The sequence below is a fragment of the Alosa sapidissima genome, chromosome 14, assembly GCF_018492685.1.
Source record: "Alosa sapidissima isolate fAloSap1 chromosome 14, fAloSap1.pri, whole genome shotgun sequence".
NCBI classification, from domain to species: Eukaryota; Metazoa; Chordata; class Actinopteri; order Clupeiformes; family Clupeidae; genus Alosa; species Alosa sapidissima.
The window spans coordinates 35,173,704-35,189,023 of record NC_055970.1 but is presented as its reverse complement, the minus strand read 5'-3'; the positions used below and the strand labels follow the sequence as shown (position 1 = coordinate 35,189,023).

The 15,320-nt window shown below is 40.8% G+C and overlaps 1 protein-coding gene across 1 annotated transcript in view; it reads right to left on the bottom strand.

The window, feature by feature from the left end:
• gfod2 (glucose-fructose oxidoreductase domain containing 2) overlaps positions 1 to 13,886 on the bottom strand; it is a 32,345-nt gene extending 18,459 nt beyond the window's left edge. The window contains exon 1 of the mRNA XM_042061066.1: positions 13,545 to 13,886. The gene's annotated coding sequence lies outside the window, so the exon portion shown is untranslated. The remainder of the gene's footprint in view (positions 1 to 13,544) is intronic.
• Positions 13,887 to 15,320: the final 1,434 nt, after the last annotated feature.

The window sequence follows — 15,320 nt, the reverse complement described above, 5'->3', positions numbered from 1 at the left end:
AAATAGGTTGATAATTGAAATGGTTAAATTATTTAGGCAGATAGTTGACGATAACTGACACTTGGAATGGCTCTAATGTTTGCTAGTAGTTATGCTAACTATGTTAACAAAGATAATAATGTTAACCAAGTTACTATGCTAACTAGCATGCTAACAATGTTAAAATGTTAACTATGCTAACCATGTGACTTAGCTAACCTAGCTAATCATTTTAGTAGTTATGTTAACTATGCTAACTAACATGCTAACTATGTTAACCATGTGACTTAGCTAACTTAGCTAATCATTTTTAACAGTTATGCTAACTATGCTAACTAGCATGCTAACTATGCTAACCATATTACTTAGCTAACTTAGCTAATCATTTTTAGTAGTTATGCTAACTATGTTAACTAGCATGCTAACTATGCTAACCATATTACTTAGCTAACTTAGCTAATCATTTTTAGCAGTTTTGCTATAAATGCTAACAATGTTAGCAATGTTATCATGCTAACTATGCTAACCATGCTAACTAGCTACAGTGGGTAAGAGTCATAGTTGATGACAAGTAACAGTTACAATGGCTGAACAGTTAAAAAGTTCAGTAGTTCAGTAGAGTCTAACGTCTCGCATAAGACTATCAGCTCACGCGATAGACTTATTTTCAAAAGAAAATATTAAGAAATACATTTCTAAATTTTTTTTAAAATATTAAAACTAATTCTAATATGGACGTTTGTGGTTTATCTAGTTGCAGATCAATTTTAGAATTGTTTTTTGCAGTGCTTCTACCTGCTCTGATGTCATGCCTATTCACTACTGTTTAACAGGCTGACTAACCAGGGTTACACCTACATCTAGGGCTGCACAATTAATTGAATTTTAATAACGACCACGATTTTGGCTTTCCACGATCAAATTTGCGTGATCGAGCAACATTAAAAATGCGTGCTCTACCCATAGAACCAACCTGGCAACCCATAGAACACTCCGCTACAAAACAAATCAAGCGCTCCTTAAACCTGTCTGACCATGTGCCTGCATGCGGCCTACCAATGACAGCTGTTCCCTGAACTGCTCAGCCTGATGCACTGCTCAGTTTGGATGCACTGTGGACTAGTAGTATTAACTAATTAAAGGGGAACTTGGCAACTATTTCAACGTAATAAACCCGTTTAGAAATCATTTGGATGGTTAAATGACCTGTTCCGGTGAAAATGGTGACTTTTCCCACTGCCACTAGCGTCCCCCGGCGGAAAACCAACCATGCAACATTGAGACTACCGTCCCGGAAAGAGAAGTGAGAAACAAGAAACTCGTTTTAAATCGTGTTTCTTACCTTGTAACATCCACATTGTCTGGCGAACTTATGCTAACCGTTTTGCTAGCTTGTAAACAAATCCATGTGCTTTATCGTTACCTTTTTCCACAGTTTGAAATAGCATAATGCACAATTTCTCCAGCAGAGGGGGAAATCCTGCCAAGTTTCCCTTTAACTATTAGTAGGCTAGTTAGACTATACAAAAAAACGACGATCAAAAATCAAATGTGTGGCACAGTAGAAGGCCAAGCACTAGCCATAGGCTATATTTGAGTGGAGCTGGCAAAGAGTCTTAAAGTGACAGTGCACCATTTATAAATTAATTAAACAGCATCAAATTAACAGTATTTCTTAAGAAATAAATTTTCTACAACAAAAATAAATAGTACAAAACGTTATTAGTATTATTATGACCGCCGCTAGCGAAGCGGTCATATAGGGATTGTCAAAGGTTTTTTTTTCCCCCCCGTCATCTACTTCCTGAATTTTTGGTCAACGATACCCGGGACACCGAACCACCGGGGCACATGAAATTTGGTGGGTATGTAGCCCCACTAGACTTTTATGGAAAAATTTTGTTTCGTCCCAGGGGGCCACTCCCCCCCACCCCCCCCCCGTGCTGGGCCCCACGAATCGCAAAAAAAGCCGTTTTTCCTAAATAACTACCTGAACCGTGGCACTGAGGATGAAGAATCTTTTATGGTATGTTGGTCTCAAGGGCCCACATCAATCTGGCCCATAATCACTCATTTGTGATTTGCACCCCCCCGGTAAAAAATGAAAATGCAATATTATTCTGCTTTAATCGCCCCTATCTTCAGTTAAGATGTTCAGAACTGCACCAAATTTTATGTGTATGATTGACCTGCCATTCTCTGGGGGTATGCCAAGTTTCGTAAAATTTCATCCATGGGGGGGGGGTATAAAAAAAATGAGGTTATGAGTACATTTAGTGACTAGTGACTGTACACTCATTGGCCTGTAGATGGCGGTGCACACATATACACATGCACACACACACAGGCACCCACATACTAACGGTATTAGAACGGCCGATACATAATTACAAATTCAGTAGGATTAAAAGAAAGCCAAAATAAATATTCCTCATCATAGCTGCATTTCCAGTATTGGCGATAAGTAGTCGTTTGTTCACTAGATGGCGCATCGTTGCAGTGAGACGTAATTTTGCTGGAAGTTAAAAGTGGGTTGGAAAAACAATGGACGCTTCCTACAAGGACTGTAGTTTACCGCAGAAAACGTCTAATAAGGATAGGACGATGTTCACATGAAATGTAATTCCCATTTCTTCTTGAAGCCGAAATAAATCTGAGGATGTTTATCGGACATGTTTGGTTTTTACTGCAGGTACGTTAATCTTATAATATCAATAAGGACCTAGGTAATGTTACCGTTAGCGTTGGTTGAGTGATGGAGGCCAATTTGATTGATTGCATTTGTAGAAAACTATAAATGCGGTTATACCAAGAAAATTGATAGCAGCACTGTAATTGTATCTTTCGACTGTCATTTGTTGCACGTGCTACAAAAATCATTCTGTGCAATGGAAGATTTACCAACGTTACACCGGTCTGATACAGTTTTGCCTATACATGCGTGAGACTGAGACGCATGTTTATTTGTTTTAAGTACGGGCAGGGTGTGAGAGGGGAATCGATGTGCTTTGATTCCATCTTGGTAGTTGTAGTCTGTGAAATTAAAAAGCACGTGTGTGTGAAGTATCCAAACAATGACACCTTCATTTCATTATGGCTGCTTTAGCAACACACCTTAAGCTACTGTGTAGTGGGTCCCATTTAGAAGTGGCTAGTGAGTCCCATTTAGAAGTGGTTCCTTGACTCATGGAGCTGCGTGAATTTTATTACAACTTTTCGCCACGATATGGCAATTTAAGTCCGCTTGATACTGTAAGGCGTAAGCCATTGGTTTCCAAAGGAGATTTTATCGCCAGCATAGCCTATTGACAATTTATGTTGTAACAGTTACACAATGCAAGGGAACATGAATCAGCCTATATTTGCACGAACAATAACGGACAACAGCTATTCAACTTTGGCCCGTTAAAATGTGTATGAACAGTCTAGCGACGCATTTCATCAAAGCCCATTTGGACATGTCGGTTATTTGCACCACTGGTTAGATGTAAAACAGCATTTCGTTTCAGACTACTGTTACTTAATTTTTGCATTAACAGCAGTGTTGGTCAAGTTACTTGGAAAAAGTAATTAGTTACTAATTACTGATTACTTATCCAAGAAAGTAACACTAGCTATACACAACCTGAATACGCTTTTTTAAAACTTGGTTTTATTAGTTTCAATCTTAACTTTTTGGTGTGTATACTCCTTCATTCGAATAGATGTAAATAAAATACAGCAAAAAACTATTAAAACCAAAGTCTCTATTAACATTTACATCTTTTAACAGTTGCAGTGCAGAGAGGAGTAATGCATTTACCAAAACAGAAAATGCTGTTGCATGCCACATTTAGGCTGTTCTAATGTCAAGAAGAGTATGTGTTTGAACTGTGTGTGTGCAGTGCCGCTGCTGGCTATTTTGGTGCCCAAAGCAGAACTGTTAGTTTAAAATATTTTTTGTGTAGAGCATCTACACAACTCTACACAAATCTACACAACTCTCATAATGATCAGCTCCATTCAAATATAAGCCTATGGCTAGTCCACAAACTCCACATTTGGCACTATATTAGCAATAGTCATGATATTAAGTTGGTATAAACAGATAGCTAGACATTTTCTGTTTGCAATTAAAAGTGATAGCCTATATGAGCCCTTGTAGCACCTATCTGAGTGGAATGTGTTTCAATCGGCATAGGCTACTGTGCTTCATGTAAATGCTTAGTTTAAGGCAGTGGTTCTCAAACTTTTTCTTTCATTCCCCACTTTGATCAAGGGGGCCTTTGAGCCCCACCTGTCCCTCATCGCTCTAAGAAAGTGGTAGGTCAAGCTTAAAATTGACAAATGTATTGAAATAATGACAAGTTCTAAATATATCCTCTTCAGCAGAGCTAAAATCAGCTGGTGCTGCAGATATAATAATAATAAATACATAATGTGCCATTGTAAATTAAACACACATATTTCTGTTTTCCAGCAACATATTAGGAAGCATAGGCCAATATTTTACAGCATTGTACAATATATTCAATGAAATACCAACATGCTGCATTAAATGGATCCATAATACTGAACACTGCTGGTTGGGAAATATTTTTGAAATAAACTTAGCAGGGATGTGATGTAGGCCTACTGTTTAATACATGTGATCACAAGAGTGGCTCCCGAAGCAGACGTTTCAGCGATTTCACTCAGATTCTCAAAGGCATACTGTTGCGATCGAGGCGCCAGTCCCATACCTCAAGTTTTTTGGTGAATGCAGTAATCTTATCTGCTAGGTGAGGTAGGTGCTTGTCTTTGCCTTGTAACTGGAGATTTAACTCATTGAGCTTTCCAAATATATCGCTAAGATAGGCCAGCTTCAAGAAATGTTCATTAGTGAACGTGCTTGCAGATTCAAACATGCGCTCACGCTGCCTTGACACGAGCACTTCCCTATGAATAACACAGTGCGTCCATTGCGCATCGGGTGCTACCTGGGCCTAGGCTACAGATAAAAAAATAAATTAAAAAAACTCCTGTTTTTCGCGGCCTACCTGGCATGTCTCCGCGACCCAGTAGAGAAACAAATTATTGAAGACTTCAACACTCACCAGCCCCATTACAAAAAGACAAAGACCACATTATATTTTGCCCATTTTCCAAATCACAGTGAATGCAGGCAGAATATTATAATGCCCTGGCTCCTGTTATAACGGGCCAGTAGGCTACAGGGAACCCGCGACGTCTTCTATTTTCACCTGTTGCTGCAGCCGTCATGTCGGGATCTGGGGGTGTCTCAATGAGTTTCACATTCCGGTGCCGGCTTGCTAGGTGCTTGCTCAGATTTGAGGTGGAATTTTTCGCTGTAGACAACATTTTTCTTCCCACGAAGAGTGTACAGCGTTAATGTTTTTTTCTTAATGTCTGAACTGCAATGAATTAAATGCTCCATGTTCGCGCTCTCTCCTGCACTACATGTCTTGCACACGTGTGTTTGTTGTTTACATCTATATCATGCAGCTATAGCCTACATCATTGTCACGAGTTAGTCTCACAAAATCCATATGGCAAAATCCCAAATTCTTTTACTGTCTATGGCAAAATCACGGTTTAGTAACGCAGTAACGCAGGCTGCTTGCAGGAAAGTAAAAGTAATCTAATTACTGTTTTTGCAATTGTAATCCCTTACTTTACTCGTTACTTGAAAAAAGTAATTGGATTACAGTAACGCGTTACTTCTAACGCGTTACTGCCCATCACTGATTAACAATAACATTTCAGACTACTGTTACTTAATTTGTGCATTGACAATAAAGATGACTAAAATCTTATGTAGAAGAAGAAACATTCACAAAAAATCCATCCATCCAAAAATGACCTTTGTTTCTGATAGCTGTTGAAAACGGCATGGAACTGACAGAGATGTTTTTGTTTATAAATAAATAAATAAATAAATAAATAAAATTATGCTGATACCTTTTGCTTTTCCCAAATACAATGTAGCCTACAGGTGTAAGTGACCTTTCATCAATCCAGTTGCAATGGATGAACTGTGATGAACTGCCCTACTTGAGATTTTAAAGGTTTTATAACAATGCTACATCTTCTTTGGCTATTCTACAATCTATTCACCTTTTCAGCACCAGTAGGCTACTTTCTGTGCAGCCGCACACACACACTCAGGCATGCCAAACAAGCATACACAAAAGTTTCAAGAGTAGGCGGTCATATTTTGTACCGCTATGCGGTACATCTAGTTATTGTTATTATTATTATTATTAGTAGTATTATTTGTGTGCCAATTTTCAAAACCCAATGTGGACACCCCTGGACTAAACGATTAAACTCATGAACAAGAAGCAGAGCTTAAGTGGCTAATGGGGAGCGTTGGGAGGATTCCCGGTGGGCCGTTAACGTTTCCCCAAATATTAACAAAGTAGCATGCACAAAAAAGTTATTTGGAATTTGCTTGGAAGTCGCAGTCAAGTCTATATTTGCAGTAATTTAGGGGTGTAAATGTGAGGGGAAGAATTTGGGTGAGCCAGATAGCAAGTCCAATATGTTTAGGGAAAAAATATTTTTGTCGCTAAAATTAATTCATAATCTTGATAAATAATCGTGATCTCAATATTGATCAAAATAATCGTGATTATCATTTTGGCCATAATTGTGCAGCCCTACCTACATCGATCAAAAAGGACATGATTTTTATGCAGGACAATGCTCCATCACATGCATCCAAGTACTCCACTGCATGGCTAGCAAGCAAAGGCCTTAAAGATAAATTAATTCCTCACCTGACCTAAACCCTATTGAGAACTTATGGGCCCTTCATAATTAGATTTACAACGAGGGAAGACAATACATGTCTTTGAACAGCATTTTGGAGGCTGTGTTTGCTGCTGGGCAAAAAAGCTGATCAACAGATCAAGAAACTAACAGACTCCATGGAAGGCTCATGACAGTTATTGAATATCTTTTTAAAAATGTCTGAAGCGAGTTGTTCATATGTTACTCTTACTCAAATAAATAAAAATATACTAGTGAGGTGGGAAATGTTTACTTTTTAATTTAGTTGCATAAAAATTCTTCACACAAATAGTTGCCTAATAATTCTGCACACATTGTCCGAGGCGCTGACCAATCAGCAACATGAATGATTCTATAGTTCCGAAATCGAAAGTGGCAGTGATAAACAGTAGTAGTAACGCCTGCAAACATTAAAAATTGCAGTCGGAAGAATGTGTAAATTCATTTACAGCAAAGGTAGGCCTACATAGATTGTTTTCTGACTGCCGATGCTGTTTATTGTCAGTTTGTGAAGGTTAGGCGAAGTTAGGAATCACTGATCAAAGTGATTGGTTAGCCTGGACAAATTATTTCAAAGTTAACGCTATGTCTACGTCTGTCACCATCCTAGTGTTGGAAACGTTTTCCAATTGTTAGTCCCCATACTCTATTCACAAAGTGAATAGCCAGTAGTCAATAGTTTTAACCAGGCTAGCATGATGTGGCAAAAGCCTGCCAACTCCACACATTGGACAGTGCTTCAACTTATTGTGTTTTGGAGTTTGTGTCTGGCCATGGTGACCCTGCGGTACTCAGCCACTGATTTTCTTCAGCTCTCAATAGCGGAATGGTAATCGGGAGAATTGGGACAATTCCCGGTTGGTCGGTGGCTTTTTTAGTGCCGGGCTGATTTCTGTAAGCTGCTGTGCCCTCCAACAACCTGCACTGTGTGACAGCAGAACTTAACTTTCACTACCCGCTGACTTTCCCCACAGCCCTGAAAATTACATGATGACCTGACATGTAGGCTACAGATCCGGATCGCCTTATACACCCCTACATTACCCGCATAGGGACCCACAAATTAATCTAGGCCCTTTGCCTCTGTCTTGCATCAAGTTAGCCAGTGTTTTATTGTTAACGAGAAGATGGAGCAGAGCTATCCGGGCATGAAAAAAAGAAAAACTGCGAGAGCATGAACTGCGGGAACAGCAGTCGGGTAAACTCGGATGTTCCTCCTCAGGTTTAATGGCAACAAATAGCACTGTTAAGCTCATCAGCTGATTTAGTCTATTTAGTCTACAGACAGTAATTCAATACATCACAGTCAACTTCGTAGTTCATCACAGCACAAAGAAGCTTTCGAGAGTGGTTCGCCTCTGCAATGTCATACTGCTGAAAAGATGCTGATCAGAATCAAGTAAACAAGTTACTTTACCAAGTAAACAAGTTACTTGTGAGATACTGCCATCATTATATATGGTGTCAAAGTGACAAAGAATGCAAATCTCTGCACTATGCATTGCTATGGACTGCTGTTGCTGTCAGTGAGTAGACACAGCGGAAAAATGTGCATATAGGCTACACGCAGAGAACTGCGACGAACGGTCACGGCACGCTCACGAAGTGGGAGAGAGCCTAGCCAGTGAGTGAATGAGTGCATGAGTTGACACAATGCACACAAGTGAGGAAAAGTTTTTCCTGAACATAAAACTATGAGGGAAAAGATGTCATAGCAGTTTCAGTTCAAATAGCACACCCAGAGACATTCGACTTTTCAAATCCATCAGACTGGACAAAATGGATTAGAAGATTTGAAAGATTCCACCTTGAGTCAGGACTGCATGAAAAGGAAGAAGCATATCAGGTGAATGTGCTCCTTTATGCAATGGGGGCAGGGCGCCACCAAGGGGTGGCCGCGGCCGCCAACACAACATAAACTCTGGCCACCCCTGGCTATATGGCCAACAGACGCAAAATGTGTCCAAATTCAGGTAAGGTCAGCCATACCACATTGAGATAGAAAAGGGGGCAATACCCTATGCCATTGTTTCCCAACCTTGGGGTTGGGACCTCATGTCGCCTGAAATTCAAATTGGTTGGCTGAGATATTGGGTCTTACAATTGACCAGTTCATTTAAAAATATACATAAAAAAGAAAACCCCCATGATATCCAAGTTAAGTAACAAGTCGGATCTTTCATTACAATCTAGCTATGTAAAAATAAACATACGAAACATGAAGCATGAGATCATCATGGGTAATAATGCTTGATCCACTTTCCAAACAAAGTAGCAAAACAACCAGGCGAGTCAAACAAACAAATGCTTGCTAGAACATTTCGGGAAAATACCGTTCTGAACGGGATGTTAAAGCAGAGATGAAATGCGGTCTCTCTCACATGTTGTGAATGACTGGGGTCGCCAACATTTTGTGACTTCAAAATAGGGTCACCTGCCAAAAAAGGTTGGGAACCCCTGCCCTGTCAACACCTCGGAGGGTTCCTCTACCTCTGAGAGACAAAGTTTGTGAAGAGCTAGAGAAAATGGAAAGTGACTCAACCGACTGCCTGATGTTCCAGGATGGTAGCCGTTGAAGCCAATGAAAGACAAACTCTGCGTCAGAGTCTGCGTCGATCTCACAACATTGAATCTAAAGGTAAGGCTGTGGTGAGGAGTGGCTTGCGTCGCTGGCAGCATGTGGATCTGTGCCAATTAAAGAAAGGGAATTACCTTATCGTGACTGGCTAAGTACTCTAAAGACATTGAAATAACTTTGTTCGTGACATGGGGAACTCCACTGGAGCTGGTGAGTAACAACGCCACACAGTTCACATCTGCAGAGTTTAAGGACTTTAGTCAAAAGTATGGATAATCTAGCCTGACGAGCCAGACCCACATCAAGATGTAGGGTTTAGGAACTTACCACTGCTCAATCAGAGGGGCAGGATAAACGGTTGGCTTTCAAATTTCCTCTGCACGCAATAGGATAGCGCTACAACTCATGAGTCCCATGCATTTTCCAACCAGCGGAGCTAGTTGGCTAGCTGATCAAACTTTTGCCAATTTCAAAAAAGCTTAACTCGAGTCACAATTCAAAGATTACTGTTCGCCAAAAGCAGCAGCATCCATCCATCTACTTGTTTTCAAGTAGCAGGAAATTCATGCGGAACCGTCGCAGACTCTATACACAATGTGATTGGCCTGATAGAAGTTTCATTTTTCCAGCTCGCAAGCCAACGGAGTTGCTAGACTACCCTGGCTGCAAATTACATTTGCTGCCACTAGGGTGCACCTAGATTTCTAGGCTATGGATAATCCACACTACTACTAGCCCTCAATACACCCAGGGAAACGGTGTTGCTGAGTGGGCCTAATGCAATGACAGGCATGGGACCCGGTTTACCTATGGCTGGGAAGCACATCTGAATTCTATGTTGGCAGATAGACTACAACCACACCTAAGACTGTGGACAGACAGCAGGTCCAAAAAAAAAGACATCCAAACCAAGTCAGCCTACCAGTTCTTCTATGACTGCCGCCACTCTGCATAACCATAACCACTCATTTGTAATTTGCATCCCCCTGGAAAAGAATGAAAATGCAATAATATACTGCTATAATCGCCCCTATCTTCTGAACTGCACCAAATTTCATGTGTATGATTAACTTGACATCCTCTGGGGGTATAACAAGTTTCGTGGAATTTTTTCCATGGGGGGTTATAAAAAAAGAATGTTTGATGCTGGGTTGATGCTGGTAGAGGATGATGAGGAGAGGAGCTACAAGGTAGGACTGTCCTAATGCACTCTCTCTCTCTCTCTCACACATACATGCACCGGTGGCGGTTGCTGCTCTTAGGAATAGGGGAAGCTCTGATAAAAATGGTCAATTATTAAATTAATATTATTAACGTGCTATATTGTTCTTTGGGCAAAAATTATCCCAAAACCCAGAATAGTCAGTTTCTATTTGTCTTTGTAAATAGCATACTGTAAATAAACCGTTTTGTGGAGTTAGAGTTTGTGACTTGCTTTTGTTTCAATGTATTTAGGCTAAGTTAGGTAGCATGCTATATAACGGTGTAGGCTACATGCTAATGTTTACTTGAATTTTAAAGGGACACCAGGCAAGCCTGATGCTTTTTCTCTACGAAACTCCTCCTAGCTCGGTCTGAAGCTCTTTTCCTTTTCTTTGCGTCTTCCGTCAATGGTTTTCGCTGCTTCTTCGCCGGCTCTGCCATTATACACACGTTTGCAACAATCTCTAGCGTTTCGTTAGCCTACCGCTGTGCTGTAAACTGATCCTGCTTCGGTTGGCGGGTAGGATACACCGAACTTGCAAGTGGGATATTCTTTCTACAGGCAGTAGGGGTGGGCGAGAGAGCCTTCATTCGCCCCGTAATGAGTCATTTAACCATATACCGACTTACGAAGATGATTAATTAACATGAAAACGTTGCCTGGTGTCCCTTTAAAAGTAGACCAAACAGTAGGCTATAGAGTTGCCATGGCAGACATGGCAGCTTGGGGGGAGTTTAGGCTAGCCTTCTAGAGTTATTTCTCTGTGTGTTCATCTGCCTTGCTGTTTTATTTTTAATCTCCCCTGGTGGGCTATTGCTCACAAATTATGAGAATTTGAGCTGCAACTTGCCTTGCCTCTCAACTTCACCTGCCAACACCAACATTAACGCATCCCTTGAACTTCAACCACTTCCTGCCAGATTGTGACATATGCTGTCAATCAAAAAGAGTCCAGCCTCTATGACGGTTCCTCCAATCATCATACAGAAGCTCGGTGTCCGGGCCATCCCACTTATCCATTCACTCCCAGAGATGCCAGGCTTCCCTGGAAATGACGATTTTGTGGCGCTTGTCCAATAAACTTCACAGAGGTTTTCCTGAGACCTGATGCCTTTCCATCTGAGGATGTCCTAATATGCACAGCGCACTTTGGTCTCCTTCAAGCAAGCAAAAAATGCTTTGAAAACATAGCTGTTTTGCTAGAAGGGATAGGGGCAGGGTTGTAGTGGAGGCTAAACGCAAGTAAACACAGTTTATCCACCTCTGTGAAAGATCGTAATTCCAACGACTACAAACCCATTCACATCCACACTAGATTGTACAAGCATACCAGCAACAGGTCTTAATTGGGCTGTAAACCTCAGATTTTTTAAAGGGGCATCACGGCCAATGCAAGGGGCAACGGCGGCCATGGCCGTCGTGGCCGCCGTGAAATTCATACCCTGGGTATAGGTATAGGCCTATAAATAAAATAAAACAAAGTAAAATAAATAAATAATAAGATAACATACATTACACTATAGAGGAGGAAGGGGAAAATACATAAAATCTTAATACATAGGAAGGTTTGTGATGGCATATCTGAATTGATTATAGGAAAGTATAGAGTTCATTTTTATATTACACTGAAGATTATTCCAGGTAGTAGGGGCACTATAACAAAAGGCCGACTTTCCCAACTCAGACTGGATACGAGGAACCTTGAGCATCAAACAGTCATTTGATCTGGTCTGATAGGGACCAGAATTCCACACAAGCATGTCTGAAATATAACCTGGTAATTTCCCAACAATACCTTTGTAAATAAACAGATGCCAATGATTTTGTCTCCTCTCTGTCAAAGATGACCAACCCACCTTACCATAAAGGACACAATGATGAGTGCTATAGCCATCACCAGTAATGAATCTCAGGGCAGAATGGTAGACTGAGTCCAGGGCTTTAAGTGAACAAGCAGTAGCATTTTTATATATCACATCACCATAGTCTAAAACTGACATGAAAACTGCTTCAACAACTTGTTTCCTACTTTCCATAGGGAGGCTGGCTTTGTTTCTGTAGAAGAAACCTATTTTTTTTCTCAGTGTTTTTGCTAGGGTGGCTATATGGTAGTTAAATATGACATTACACCCGGAAAGGGGCAGTGGTGTAGCCTATTAACATTTGGAGTTGATCACCGTAGAAGCTATGCCACTACAGCTAAGTAGACCTACATCACAGAGACATGCCCGATGGTAGGGCAAATGTTATGAGACCATTAAAATACGGCATATTTTATAGTAAGATATTAAAACGGGAAGACAGCTGGGGAACGTGAGAAACCCGGGGGAAACGGGAGGTAGCCTAAACTACAATGCAAGCAAACAAACTAGCCAGTGTCACCAGGAGATAGCCTTTTGTGAGAATGAGCAATACAAAACATACGATATCGTTACAAGTCCAAAGTTTTGTTCAGCGAATAAAATTATATTTGTTCGAGTTCACGCTAACATTTAACAGTAGCCAAGTTGATTTCCACACAGGGAAACCCACACCACAAACTGGCAGTATAGCCGCGAGCTTAGCTCATCCATCTTCACTGACATGTATAATATCAGGAATGTTTCGTATGGTCGGGGGTTATGTTAAATATTTCGGCAATCGAACCCTGTCAGATAGTCGAAAGCTCTATCTAATGGAAGTTACCAGTAGCCTATGACGACAGCCGAGGTGAATGCATTAATAATCAGGCATTGGTAGTTTCCACTTTTCGTAGCTGTTTGCACAAACTATGTAATGACATTCAACAATGAAAGTAGGTTATTCAGCAATGTACGTTAACCATAAAAATGTTGTTGCGCAAAAACCTAGCTTCCTGATATTTATTTCATCCACCCTAGCTTGTAAGAGGACCGTCCAAACGGGTTCCAATAGGGTGTTTCGCGTAGTCGACACATACATATATTGTTTCTCTTCTATCCATCTATCACTCAAATGAAAAACATTAACGATACTGCTCCAAAGACTTACCGTCTCACGAAGCCCTCAGTAATTCTAACAGCCGGAAGTAGGCCTAGGGTGCGAGATGTTACGTGCGTGCCATCAAAGAATAGACCATCACGCTATCCGGCAAAATATTATTTGGTCACCGCTAGTCTCAGATTTACGGCTCCCATTGTCTCACATTCATCTAGGGCCTGGGTTAGATTTGTATCGATTTGTATGCACTTCATTTAGCGGAGAATTTCTCAACTGCCAGAGTAACCTTCTTCTTCGTCTAGTGAGTTTTTTGGCATTTTGCAAACGGAGTGCATTACCACCATCTCCTGGACTGAGGTGTAATGACAAGTGTACCCTGGGTGAATAAGGCAAATAGGTGACACTTTTATCACACTACAGGTGACTTTTTTTCCTTTATGGATATCCTCATACATTTCTACCAGTTTAATCTTCATATTAAGATATAACACTTTTTGTATTACACTTTGCCTAAAAATAAAATAGGGCCTATGTGTAACAGAGGTCGTCTCTCCCCTCCCTCGATCACTCTGCGTTGTGTATAAAGGATGGACGCCACAACCGACCTTGATTTTACTGTTTATTGCTCTCTGGAACATAGGACAAAACAAACACAAATCAGGCAGCGGGGCAGGCCAGGTTCTCTCTTGAGGGTTTAAGTGCGCCACATACTCGACGCACCCGACCTGTAGCGCGACAATGTGACGTCACAGAAGCGCCGTAACCATTTATACTCGCGCGTCGTGGTCACGACACTAGTTGCAATATTCTCCTGAACAGAGGTGTCGCTGTTGTGAAAAGATTAACGCTAACTACGTTACACAGCAGAAGAAGCTGCATTAAGAAACACCAAGGGGGCAGGCGAATTCCCGGAAGTAGAAGAATCGACGTAGGCTGGAGGGACCACCTCTCTGCTAACTCCCATAGAAGTCCATTCATTCTAGGATTTTTTTGAAATACCATAACTTCATATAACATATATCCTGTGCCGATATTGTAGCTTCTGTGTAATCCACATAAACACTACAAAGGCAAAACAGACTCCACTACCTCATCCGTAACGTTGGTTACCCGTAAGAAGAATGGTTAGCTTGTTCGGTTGGAGGGAAGCTAGCTTTGACGTAATCTCTCTTTCACGCCGTAGGGAGATAACCGTATTGTTTGGATAAGAAGCTCAGTCCACCTTACTGTCTATGACAGTAACTCATAAGCAAAACCTAGCATACACGACCATATGTTAAGGTAAAGCATTACACAGAGGCAACCTAATAATAATAAAAAAGTAAACCTAATTTTTTTTAAAACGGCACTAATCATTACAGAGGTTTTCGATGGATTGACCGTAGGTCGGAAAAGTGGAAAGAAGATTAGCTTCAAGGCTATAACTTTTTTGTTTTGTTGACTGTTTTTGAAGATGATCATGTATGGTAGCTTCAACATTAACACGACTTGGTGAGGATGATATTAATACTAGTACATAAATAAATGTTTAACTTTGATGACTTTGAAGGCGAAGGAAGTGTGAGAAGAATTTCTGTGTATCTATCATATGAGTTACAAGATTCAGTTCGATGGCTAACGTCACGAAGTTAAGTGTGAGTCTGCGCAGTACTGGGGGGACCAACTGAAAAATCGTTCTATTTGACTCAGTGCCCTCCCATTGAAAACGACGGAGTCTGTTCGTCCATTTCTTTTACTGTCTATGAGAAACACTAGTAGCAGAGAATGTAAACGGGCTCTGCTATTAGCTAGCCTCTGTGATGGTACTTCAGACTTTGGTTACTACTA